Source organism: Tachyglossus aculeatus, chromosome 18, assembly GCF_015852505.1.
Source record: "Tachyglossus aculeatus isolate mTacAcu1 chromosome 18, mTacAcu1.pri, whole genome shotgun sequence".
NCBI classification, from domain to species: domain Eukaryota; kingdom Metazoa; phylum Chordata; class Mammalia; order Monotremata; family Tachyglossidae; genus Tachyglossus; species Tachyglossus aculeatus.
In genome coordinates this window covers 21530583-21540485 of record NC_052083.1, presented here as the reverse complement: position 1 = coordinate 21540485, position 9903 = coordinate 21530583, and the positions used below count along the sequence as shown (strand labels likewise).

Sequence of the window (9903 nt, the reverse complement as noted above, 5' to 3'; positions counted from 1 at the left end):
TGACATTCAAATGCAGGCCCATCTTTTTTCTCCGCTCCATAACTTTTAATGATAAACCCTTCAAATCTTCCTCACTTTTGACTAGTAGGGTAGTATCATCAACATACCTATATTTATATATATGTGTGTATATATATATATATATATATATATATAGTGTGTGTGTGTGTGTGGATTATGTATATTTAATGTATATATACTCATTATATATATTAATTTCTGTGACGTCAGTTTATTTAAAATCACTCCTGATGGTTTCTCTGCTCTACTGAGTCTTTGATAACTGTGTAACTGTGATTTGGAAAAAGATACCATCATTATTCTTCTAGACTGTGAGCCCGCTGTTGGGTAGGGACCGTCTCTATATCTTGCAAACGTGTACTTCCCAAGCTCTTAGTACAGTGCTCTGCACACAGTAAGCGCTCAGTAAACACGATTGAATGAATGAATTATTCACACTGGTGCTGGAAGATAGTTTTCTGTTTCGAACATGGCGCTAAGGCCTTTGTCACAGCGAGCTGCTTTTCAATTCTTTGTTTAGAGTAATACCACAATTTTGGAGCAGGTGAGTTGATGGTCTCTCTCTCCCCAACTTCAAAGCCTTATTGTAGGCACATCTCTTCCAAGAGGCTTTCCCAGACTAATTCCCACTTTTCCTCATCTCCCACTCCCTTTTGTGCCACCCTGACGTGCTCCTTTGGCTCTTCCCCTATACCAGCCCCACAGTACTTATGGACATATATGGAATTTTATGTATATTTATTGATGTCTGTTTCTCCCCGCCCCTATACTGTAAATTCGTTATGGGCAGGGAATGTGACTGTTTATTACTGTGTTCTATTCTCCTAAACGCCTAGTACAGTGTTCTGCACACAGAAAACACTGAGTAAATACAATTGCATGAATCCTGGACCCCACACCCTTACATCTTTCAAATCCCACCGAGGGCCCATGGCATTCCATGATTTCTTTCCAGTTTGGAGAAATTGATGGTCTTTACAACCAACATCAGGATTTTGCAGCCAAGTGCAAGTGAGTCCATCAGAACTCATCCTTCCTTCATAGAGCAACCCAACTCAGCCCCTGACACTGAACCATTTCCCGTCCTGAGATTGGCACTGTCTGTTGCTCAATGTATTGTAATTTATTTCTCATTTCTAAAGCATGTCTTCCCCAACCTAAACAGTGAGACTTTAGAGAGCTCGTGTGTGGGTTCATATATCTGTTCATTTGTATTTATACTTGTTTTGCTCTCATACCGACTCTTGGCAAAGAATTATTCTCATCCCAAGGCAAATAATAAATATCATTACTACACTATCAGATCATAATTTATTTCCTTCAGGCTCATGTGGTCTTCTTTCAGATTTCCCATACTGGAGTTTCACGACTCATCTATTGATAACCATTCCCTTCAGGTGTTCCCCCACCTCTACCACCCCCTTACTTATATTTCCATTGCTAGTGATACTGAGATCTTATTCATTTGCATGGGAATGTGGCTCAGATAGGCATGAGTGAATTCTAAATATGATCTAACGCTTTGTTACATTATATGAGATTTCAGTTCACAATATATTCAAATCGTGTTTTCCACTCTCCTGACTCGTGACCTATGGACATTTTCTCAAATGATGCAAACATTGCTGGAATGTCATCTCAAATTTTAAGGAGGAAGCAATTATCCAGACACTAGACTTTCGTTGGCTTGGGCATGAGACACAAAAGCCATGTTTGTTTAACATGTTTCCAAGGGTTTGTATTGGGGTCAGAACTCTATCTACCCTGCGAGATGGTATGAACAGGTGAGGAGAAGGAGGGAAGAGAAGTCTTTTTGCCTTCTGCAGTTTCTGAATCATGTCATTCCTCTATTTCACCTGCAGATGTTTTCCCTGAATCAGAGATTTCCCTTGGAAAACTCCCTGACACTTTGAGTGTGGTTAGCGGTGCCTAGTTGCCCCAGCTCCATTCCCATGCACCAGGAATGACGGCAAACCCGTGATATTTCAGGTCGACGGACAGTGCCCTGCCCCCTTTTGCTCTCGGCCTAGAGCTGATCATTTAGTGGTATTAACTGAACGCTCACTGTCCAGGTTTGGTGTCTCTATCTACCCGGCACCTTGCTGTGACATTACTGGGGCAGTTACTGTTTGTCCTGTTTCTACAGCAATGTTGAAGGGAGCAGAATCTAAAGAGGGTGGGTCTTAGTAGTGCTAACATATCGATCGTGACTCACAGTAGATCCTGGAGACCATACTTACAAAATCCTGGGTTCCATGCCTCCTTAGGGATAGAAGAAGGCCTCATACAGAAAGTCTAAAAGTGTGTCAGGCACTCTCTATACATAAGCTATTTGAGAAACTCAGGGATTTAAAACAGGTGCTTCACTAGGCTCACCTCGTTGGCATGTGATACTTTCCACAGTACTCACTACTAGCTTCATTTTCGGGAACTTTCTGATTCTACCCAGCTCTCCCTGAACCCTGCCTCGGGCTAGATTTTGTAGTCCAAAAACGCAACTGAAACCAAAATGGAAGTTTGAGGACGGGAAATAAGGACAGAACGTGGTTAGAAGAAGGCTGACAAAAGTTTGATCCCAAGGATTGAGGTAAGCAGTAAAAAAGCTGATAAAAGACCTAAATGGACTCAGAAAAGACAGGTCAGGACTGGATAGAGAAGGCAGGACAGAGAACTCGAATGGTTTGGGCAACCAAAATGAAGGAATCTGTGAAGTCTGAAAATCATCACCTGCAAATAAGGTGAGGCTGATGAAGCTGCTTTTTGAAATCCACGCAAAAGATTCTCAATGAAAAAGGTAGAGGATCCCAGAAAGACTAGTTGGAGTATAAATCTAATCTCAGGAAAACAAGTTAAAATTCCATCAGAGTTTGTCATTCCGGCCTGTAGCCTGCAATTTAAAATCCCTATGGAGCTTCCCAGTTTTCGTCAATGACTTCTTTTGTACACTCCATCGTTTTCTTTTGGCATAACTCTTTGACCATAAATTCCCAAAGTTCTTCACTTTTGGAGAGAAGCCTCCCTTTCACTTTGGCTGTTATGTAAGCATCCCACCTCCATCCAGACTATTGGTGGTGTCTGCATATTCATTCCACAGCAAGGTGGAAGGGATCCTGCTTCTCTTCCTAGCTTTGCTGAGTACTGGTTGGACCAGGCTATTTAGGAACGAGAGTGAAAGTGGGAGAAAATTCAATTTACTGGAACCAGGGACATGAATTTAAGTGAGATCAGTCCGGCCCCACTTCTTATACTCTGGGTGAAAAAGGAAGGGTGAGGGGAAGGAGGAAGATTTATTTTGTCCAGGTACAGGTCTTCTCGACAGAGACAGTCGCGAGAGTGAATCAGAGCACGGGGCTGTGGTGGTTTCTGCTTGAGCAGAAGGTAAGGGAGGGAGGAGAAAGAGGAGACCATTATGCCCCATCCCTATCAGGGGAAATCTGAGCCTGTGAAAAGGTCTCCTCACACAGTATCAGCCCAGAGCCTATAAAAGCTCTCTGAACCGCTCCTCGCTGGGGCTGGCCAGGACTCAGACTGTTTGCCTGGGCGAGTCAGTTTCTGAGTCTGTGCCAGCTCCCTTAAGAGGACGTTATAGCTGGCAGGGGGCATCGGTTTTGAATGGGACTGCAGCAGCCAGGTGATCTGGGACTCAGCATCGTCGTCAGCTCAGGGTAGGCTCAGGGCTACAGCTCTGGGACCGGGACACGCAGTCCTGATGCTGCTGCGGCAGATCTTGCTTCTTTGCTCACGGCTCCTGATGCCAGCGGTCTCTGTGTCGGGGAGCCAATGCTCCTTGCGCAGGGAATATTCGTGGGGGTACTACACAGATGGGGACCTGGTGATTGGAGCGCTCTTAGCTCTGAATGTGTTTGAGGGATATCTGCCAGAATTTAACAAATATCCTTTTTGGTTTGATAAAAAAATTTGCGTGTGTCATTTGCGCTGGTAATATGTCTGTGTGAAATTTTAAATGGATACGGATGAACAGGGATGTATTTCCATTCTCTGAGAGACGGAGGGATTGGGGCATGCTTTGCCACTGTCACGATTGCTGTTTTTCCTGTCACATTTGCCGAGCGATCTCCCCACTCCCTTGTCTCGCTACCTGCTGTTCTTCTCGTTGCCTTCCACGGGTCTGATTGATTTTTAGTGCCAGAGAGGAGGTAGCAGTTCCTTATGGCGCTTTCTGAATTCCCCCGCACCCCTTGCATTGTTAAACAGAGATTGATTGATCTCCCAGTAACAACAGGCTGCTTCTGCTCAATGGGAACAAACTGTAGCACACAACCCCTCAGCCTCTTACTTCCCAGGTCCTAATAACTCTCATCCCTGATATTCCCAGTCCCCAGGTCTCAGCCCTACCACCAAGCCCTCGAACTCTACTCCAACAACACCTGGAACAGAGCTCTCCCCATTTCCTTTTAGCCGCGTTTCCAAACATAACCAGCACGTCCTGGTCCTGCTTTTTGCCCTGTCTCTGATCCTGCTCTCGGGCCCAGGCCGGACAGTTCGCGATTACAGCTGCGAGGGGTGGCGTAAATTGGTGGCCGTCATCCGGGGAATCAGGTCGACCTTGTCCATGCCATGGCCAACGTCATCGGATTCCACAAGGTAGGGCATCTCAACCTAGTCGTAATCGCTATCACTGTATTATACTCAATGCTCCCTAAACCCTTCCCCACAAGCCGAGGTCTGGAAATAGGTAATTATTTTTAGAAAAATTCTGCAACTTACTAAATTGAGTTGTCAGGGTGCATTTTATGACCTAACTGTCGAGAGCAACTCGGAAATCTGCAGGGATATACGTTCGTTTCTCATATCAGTTAGATGTTTCCTGCCTTTCCACTGCTTCTTTCCACATGTCACTGGATGAATATTCCGGTTTCGAATATTTGGTTTGTTCTTGGGTAGAGAGACGTCCCGAGAAAGGGGAGGCTGGGAATTCCTTGACCGCTCTAATGTCCGGATAATATATTAAATATAATATAATATATTTATAGAATTTATATAATATATTGAATACATTAATAATATATACATATAGATACATATATATATAAATATATATAATATACATTTTAATTGCTTGAGGGGATACACGTGTACTGTTTTGATGAATTTGGGGGGAAATCTTGGGATGGCATCAACTTGCTTTACTTAATTTCCCATCAAAAATGACATTGGGTGATGGGTGATGCTCTTTTGGTAATACAGAACTTTCTTTAGAGAGATTAAAAATGCCAACTGGGCATAGCAATGCATATTGATTAGCTGCATAACAAAGCTGTTGGCCTGAAATCCAGTTCTTACCATGTCAATGTTCTACTTTATGCCTCCAAATCCAAATGCTTAAGCGATAACTGAACTTTGTTGTTTCTCATCCAGATCATTTACGGACGCTTCGATGCCTCCCTGAGGAATTCGGCACAGTTCCCTCCCTTTATCAGATGGCCCCCAGGGACACCACTCAGCAGTGCGGAATAGTTCTGTTGTTGCTGCATTTTGGCTGGACTTGGGTCAGTCTCATTGTTTCCAATAACATTGAAGGTAAAACCTTCACCAGACACCTGACATAGGAGATGAGCAGACACGTAGTCTGTGTGGCCTTAACAGAATGGATTCCTGAGACTGACTACTATGACACAAAGGATGTCCAAGTATTGTATCAAACGATTAATGATTTGTCAGCCAATGTGTCCATTGTCTATGGTGACATCGACTCCCTCATCATGTTTAAATGGGTTGTCTGTTGGTTTGATGTTATCGGTAAGGTTTGGGTCAACACGGCTCACTTTGATGACACTGTGAGTAACGATTATCACCTAAGGGGCAATTCTTTCAGGGGCTCTTTGTCATTCTCCATCCACTACGATGATATGCCTCATTTTAAGGATTTCCTCCTAGCAGTTAACCCGTCTAAGTACCCCAGTGACGTTTTTCTCAAGGATATCTGGCAAGCTCGAATAGCCTGTGACTTTCAAGCATCACAGCATACAGACCCTACAAGTAACAAAGCCTGTATAGGAAATGAGAGCTTTGTCATCCTAGGCTTACAGAACAGTGACATGGAGCTGACTGGGATAAAGCTCATTTTGTACAGTGCTATGTATAGCGTGGCCCGTGGGCTTCATGAAGTGCTTTCATCCAGGTCAGAAAGGGAAATGTCCGGGACAGAGGACACAGTGGTGCCCCATCCATGGCAGGTAAGAGTCCCCGACATTCCCCTGCGGCAGAGCTCTCTCCGTGCAGTTTGCAACTTCTCTCTGTCATGCAAGTTTCTTTGTCCTTTCATTTCTCACTACACTCTCTCCATGGCAGCTCCACCCGTTCCTGAACTAGCAGCATCAGTTCAACGCCAGCACTGGTGGTCGGTCAGCAATACATTGATGGAAAAACTCAGTCAGCCCTAAGATATGATATACTAAATTTACAGGAACCCCAATGGGAGAAGTTGAAATGAGTGAAGCTCGGAGAGTTTAAGCCTCAGGCATCTGAAGGAAATGACCTGATCATTAACAAAGAGGCCATTGTGTGGAGTTTAGTATTCCACCAGGTGAGGAAAGAGACAGTTTCTGTTGTGAAGGCATTATCAAGTCAACTAAACCTTTGATCATCCCCCACATCCCCAAGTGTCCACAAAGGGGGAGGGCCTCTGCTTCTGAGTAAGCCCCTCCTCGCCTGCTCCCACACCTATTTCGTCTGACTGGTATGTGGTCACCTTATTGACAATCTCCCAAACTCTCTCCCCATCACTTCTCAATTCCCTGGGGGTGGTGCCTATGGAATTTTTAACAACAGAAAGGCCAATCTCCCATCATGGGGGGGAAAGTAAGGATCTAGAAAGGGCATATTAGACATTGATGATCATTCATCTTTAGTCTTGGGGTTCTTGTCCACGAGGATAACCAGAATATGGTCCTTCCACGAGTCCTGGCGCTGCTCCCTTGGACAGAGACCTTAGTTGAATCTGATTCAGTAATAATATTTCCCCTGGTCTCATAGTTCGTGGGGACTAACAACATCGTTTGGTCAAGGTCTTACCTTCTTACTGTCTTTGGGAAAATATTTTCCAGGTCTCCCCTATGGACTCCACTAGCAATATCTGTGCTCCTACCATTTCTAACCAGAAAATCCTTGACAAATGAAACCAAACCCTAAAACGCAAAAAACCAACCCAAAAAAGCAACCCCAAACATACCAACAAAAGAGAAACCTATTGACCTTTTGCTGTTCAGGTACTCTGAGTAAACTTTCATGTCCCCACAGATGGCCTGCATTTCTCGATTCACATTTCTCTATAGATATCCTGAGGTGGGATTCTTTTGAGGCATTTCTATGGGGCAAAGACTAAGGCATTTCAATTGAACATTTAATTGATAGCAGAGTGTAGAGGAAGTTTCATGGACCTGGGAGTCAGAGGATCTGAGTTCTATCTCCGTCTCTACCACTTGCCTTTTGTGTGACCCTGGGAAAGTGACTTCACTTCTCCCTGCCTCAATTTTCTCATCTGTAATATGGTGATTAAATTCTACTCCCTCCTATTTAGACTATAAACTCCAAGTGGGACAGGAAATGAATCCACCTGGAGTATTTTGGATCTGCCCAAGAGCTTAGTATTTTGCTTGGGAAATAGTGAGTACTTAACAAATACAATAATTATAATATTGCTATAACTAGTGTTAGTATTTTTATTGTCATTACTGAAGGGGCTGTTCGGCTCAAGAGAAAAGGCCTGATCTGAGTAATGTTTCTGAGGAAAAATGAACAGGTTCTAGCAAAAGATTGGATGTGAGAGAGGAATTCCACTGATTACCTAGTGATGGTACCAAGATTCAGGATTTGAGGATGTCAGTGCTGTCAGCGGAACTGGGTAAGTTGGAAGGAAGGGACGTCTTAAAGGGGCCTCTTACATTATCCTTTCCTTACTGATTCTCAGACCCCTCCTCATTCCGTGTGCAGCAAAACCTGCCTCCATGGATTCAGGAAAACTGCTCTGGACAGGAAGGCCATCTGCTGCTACGATTGTACCCTGTGGCCCGAGGGCGAGATCTCCAACCAGACAGGTAAAGGTCTGAGGGAACCAGGCATCCAGTGGCCAGTGCAAAGGTGACTGACCATATCAATGATTCTGGAATGTCTATCGAATCACCATGGTGGCTGTTGAGCACACAGCATTCACTCCCACTGTCTTACCATCTACACTGAATTCTACATAGCAACTAGTGATAAATCTGCATTTTTATGGTTTGGTAATGCCCTTCCTATGTGCTACTCACTGTGCTATGTGATGAGAGAAACAAACTAATCAGATCGGACACAGTCCATGCAGCCCAGGGGGCACACGCTCTCAATCCCCATTTAGCATAATAAATAACGGAGGCAAAGAGAAGTTAATTGACTTGCTAAAAGTCTCACAGCAGAGAAGTGGCAGAGCTGGAACGTTAACTCGCATCCTTCTGATTCCAAGGCCCATGCTTTATTTACTAGGCCAAGCTGTTTCTCATAAAGGGACTAGCCCATAGTAAGCACTTAACAAATACCACAATTATTATTATTATTATTATCATTACTCATCCATATATCCATCTTTCCAATCTTATCTTCTTCCTTTCTCCACTTTATTTCATGTCTGTCTCCCCAGCTAGACTACAGTTCCTTCAAGGCAGAAAGCATATCTCTTAACTCTATAGTGGGGGCAAATAGATATGTATATCCCTTACAGATGCAACTCACTGTATGAAGTGCCCTGACGATGAATATCCTAGTAAGCAGAGAGATCGCCGCCTCACCAGAGTCATGACTTTCCTCTCCTATGATGAGCATTTGGGGATCGTGCTGGTTTGTTCGACTCTTTCCTTCTCCCTGATCACAGCCCTGATCTTGGGGATCTTTATCCGGCAACGAGACACGCCCATCGTCAGAGCCAACAACCGCGGCCTCAGCTACATCTTCCTCATCTCCCAAATGTTCTCCTTCCTCTGCTCCCTCATCTTCATTGGGAGCCCCAGCACAGCGTCCTGCCTCCTCCCACAAACTGCCTTCAGCATCATATTCTCCATGGCCGTGGCTTCGGTGCTGGCCGAAAACTATCACAATGGTCCTGGCCTTCCGGGCCACCAAGCCAGGGAGCAGTTTCTGGGGATGGATAGGTCCCCGAATAAGTAGCTTTGTCGTCCTCGTCTGCTCCCTGATCCAAGTGACCATCTGCGGGGTCTGGCTGGGGACCTCTCCCCCTTTCCCTGACTCCAACACGCAGGCTGAGTTTGGCCACGTCGTTCTTGAGTACAACGAGGGCTTCATCACTGCCTTCTTCTGCGTCCTGGGCTACATGGGCTTCCTGGCCCTAGTCACTTTCACAGTGGCCTTTCTGGCCCGGAATCCTCCGGACACATTCAACGCGGCCAAATTCATCATGTTCAGTATGCTGGTGTTCTGCCGCATTTGTATCTCCTTCCCGCCCACCTACCTGAGCACCAAGGGCAAGGACATGGTGGCCATGGAGATCTTCTCCATCTTGGCCTCCAGCGCTGGGCTCCTGGGCTGTATCTTTGGGTTCAAGGTCTATGTGATCCTGCTGAGGCCGGATAGGAACACCTGGTACCAGTTACTGAGGAAACCCAATATCGGCATTCAATCCCCTTGATATTTGTCCCATAGACTAATGCAACGTAAACTAATGTTCCCCCACTTCCCCTCTCGAAATTTAGGTTTTGGAGGGCCTCTATATTGTTCCAACTCTGCTCAGATACAAGGCATTCTTAATACATATTTCAATGTACTTTGGAACAGAAATCTATAAATATCTTTGCCATCATTAAAAAAATACTCCTGGCTACTATCTGCTTTATTTATTCTTTAATTTAATTTATTACTATAAAAAGGTTGCAA

General features: G+C 44.7%; 1 pseudogene; it reads left to right on the top strand.

Annotated features, from left to right (window-relative positions):
* Positions 1-3730: 3730 nt before the first annotated feature.
* Positions 3731-9658, top strand: LOC119940043 (annotated as a pseudogene).
* The last annotated feature ends 245 nt before the right edge of the window (positions 9659-9903 follow it).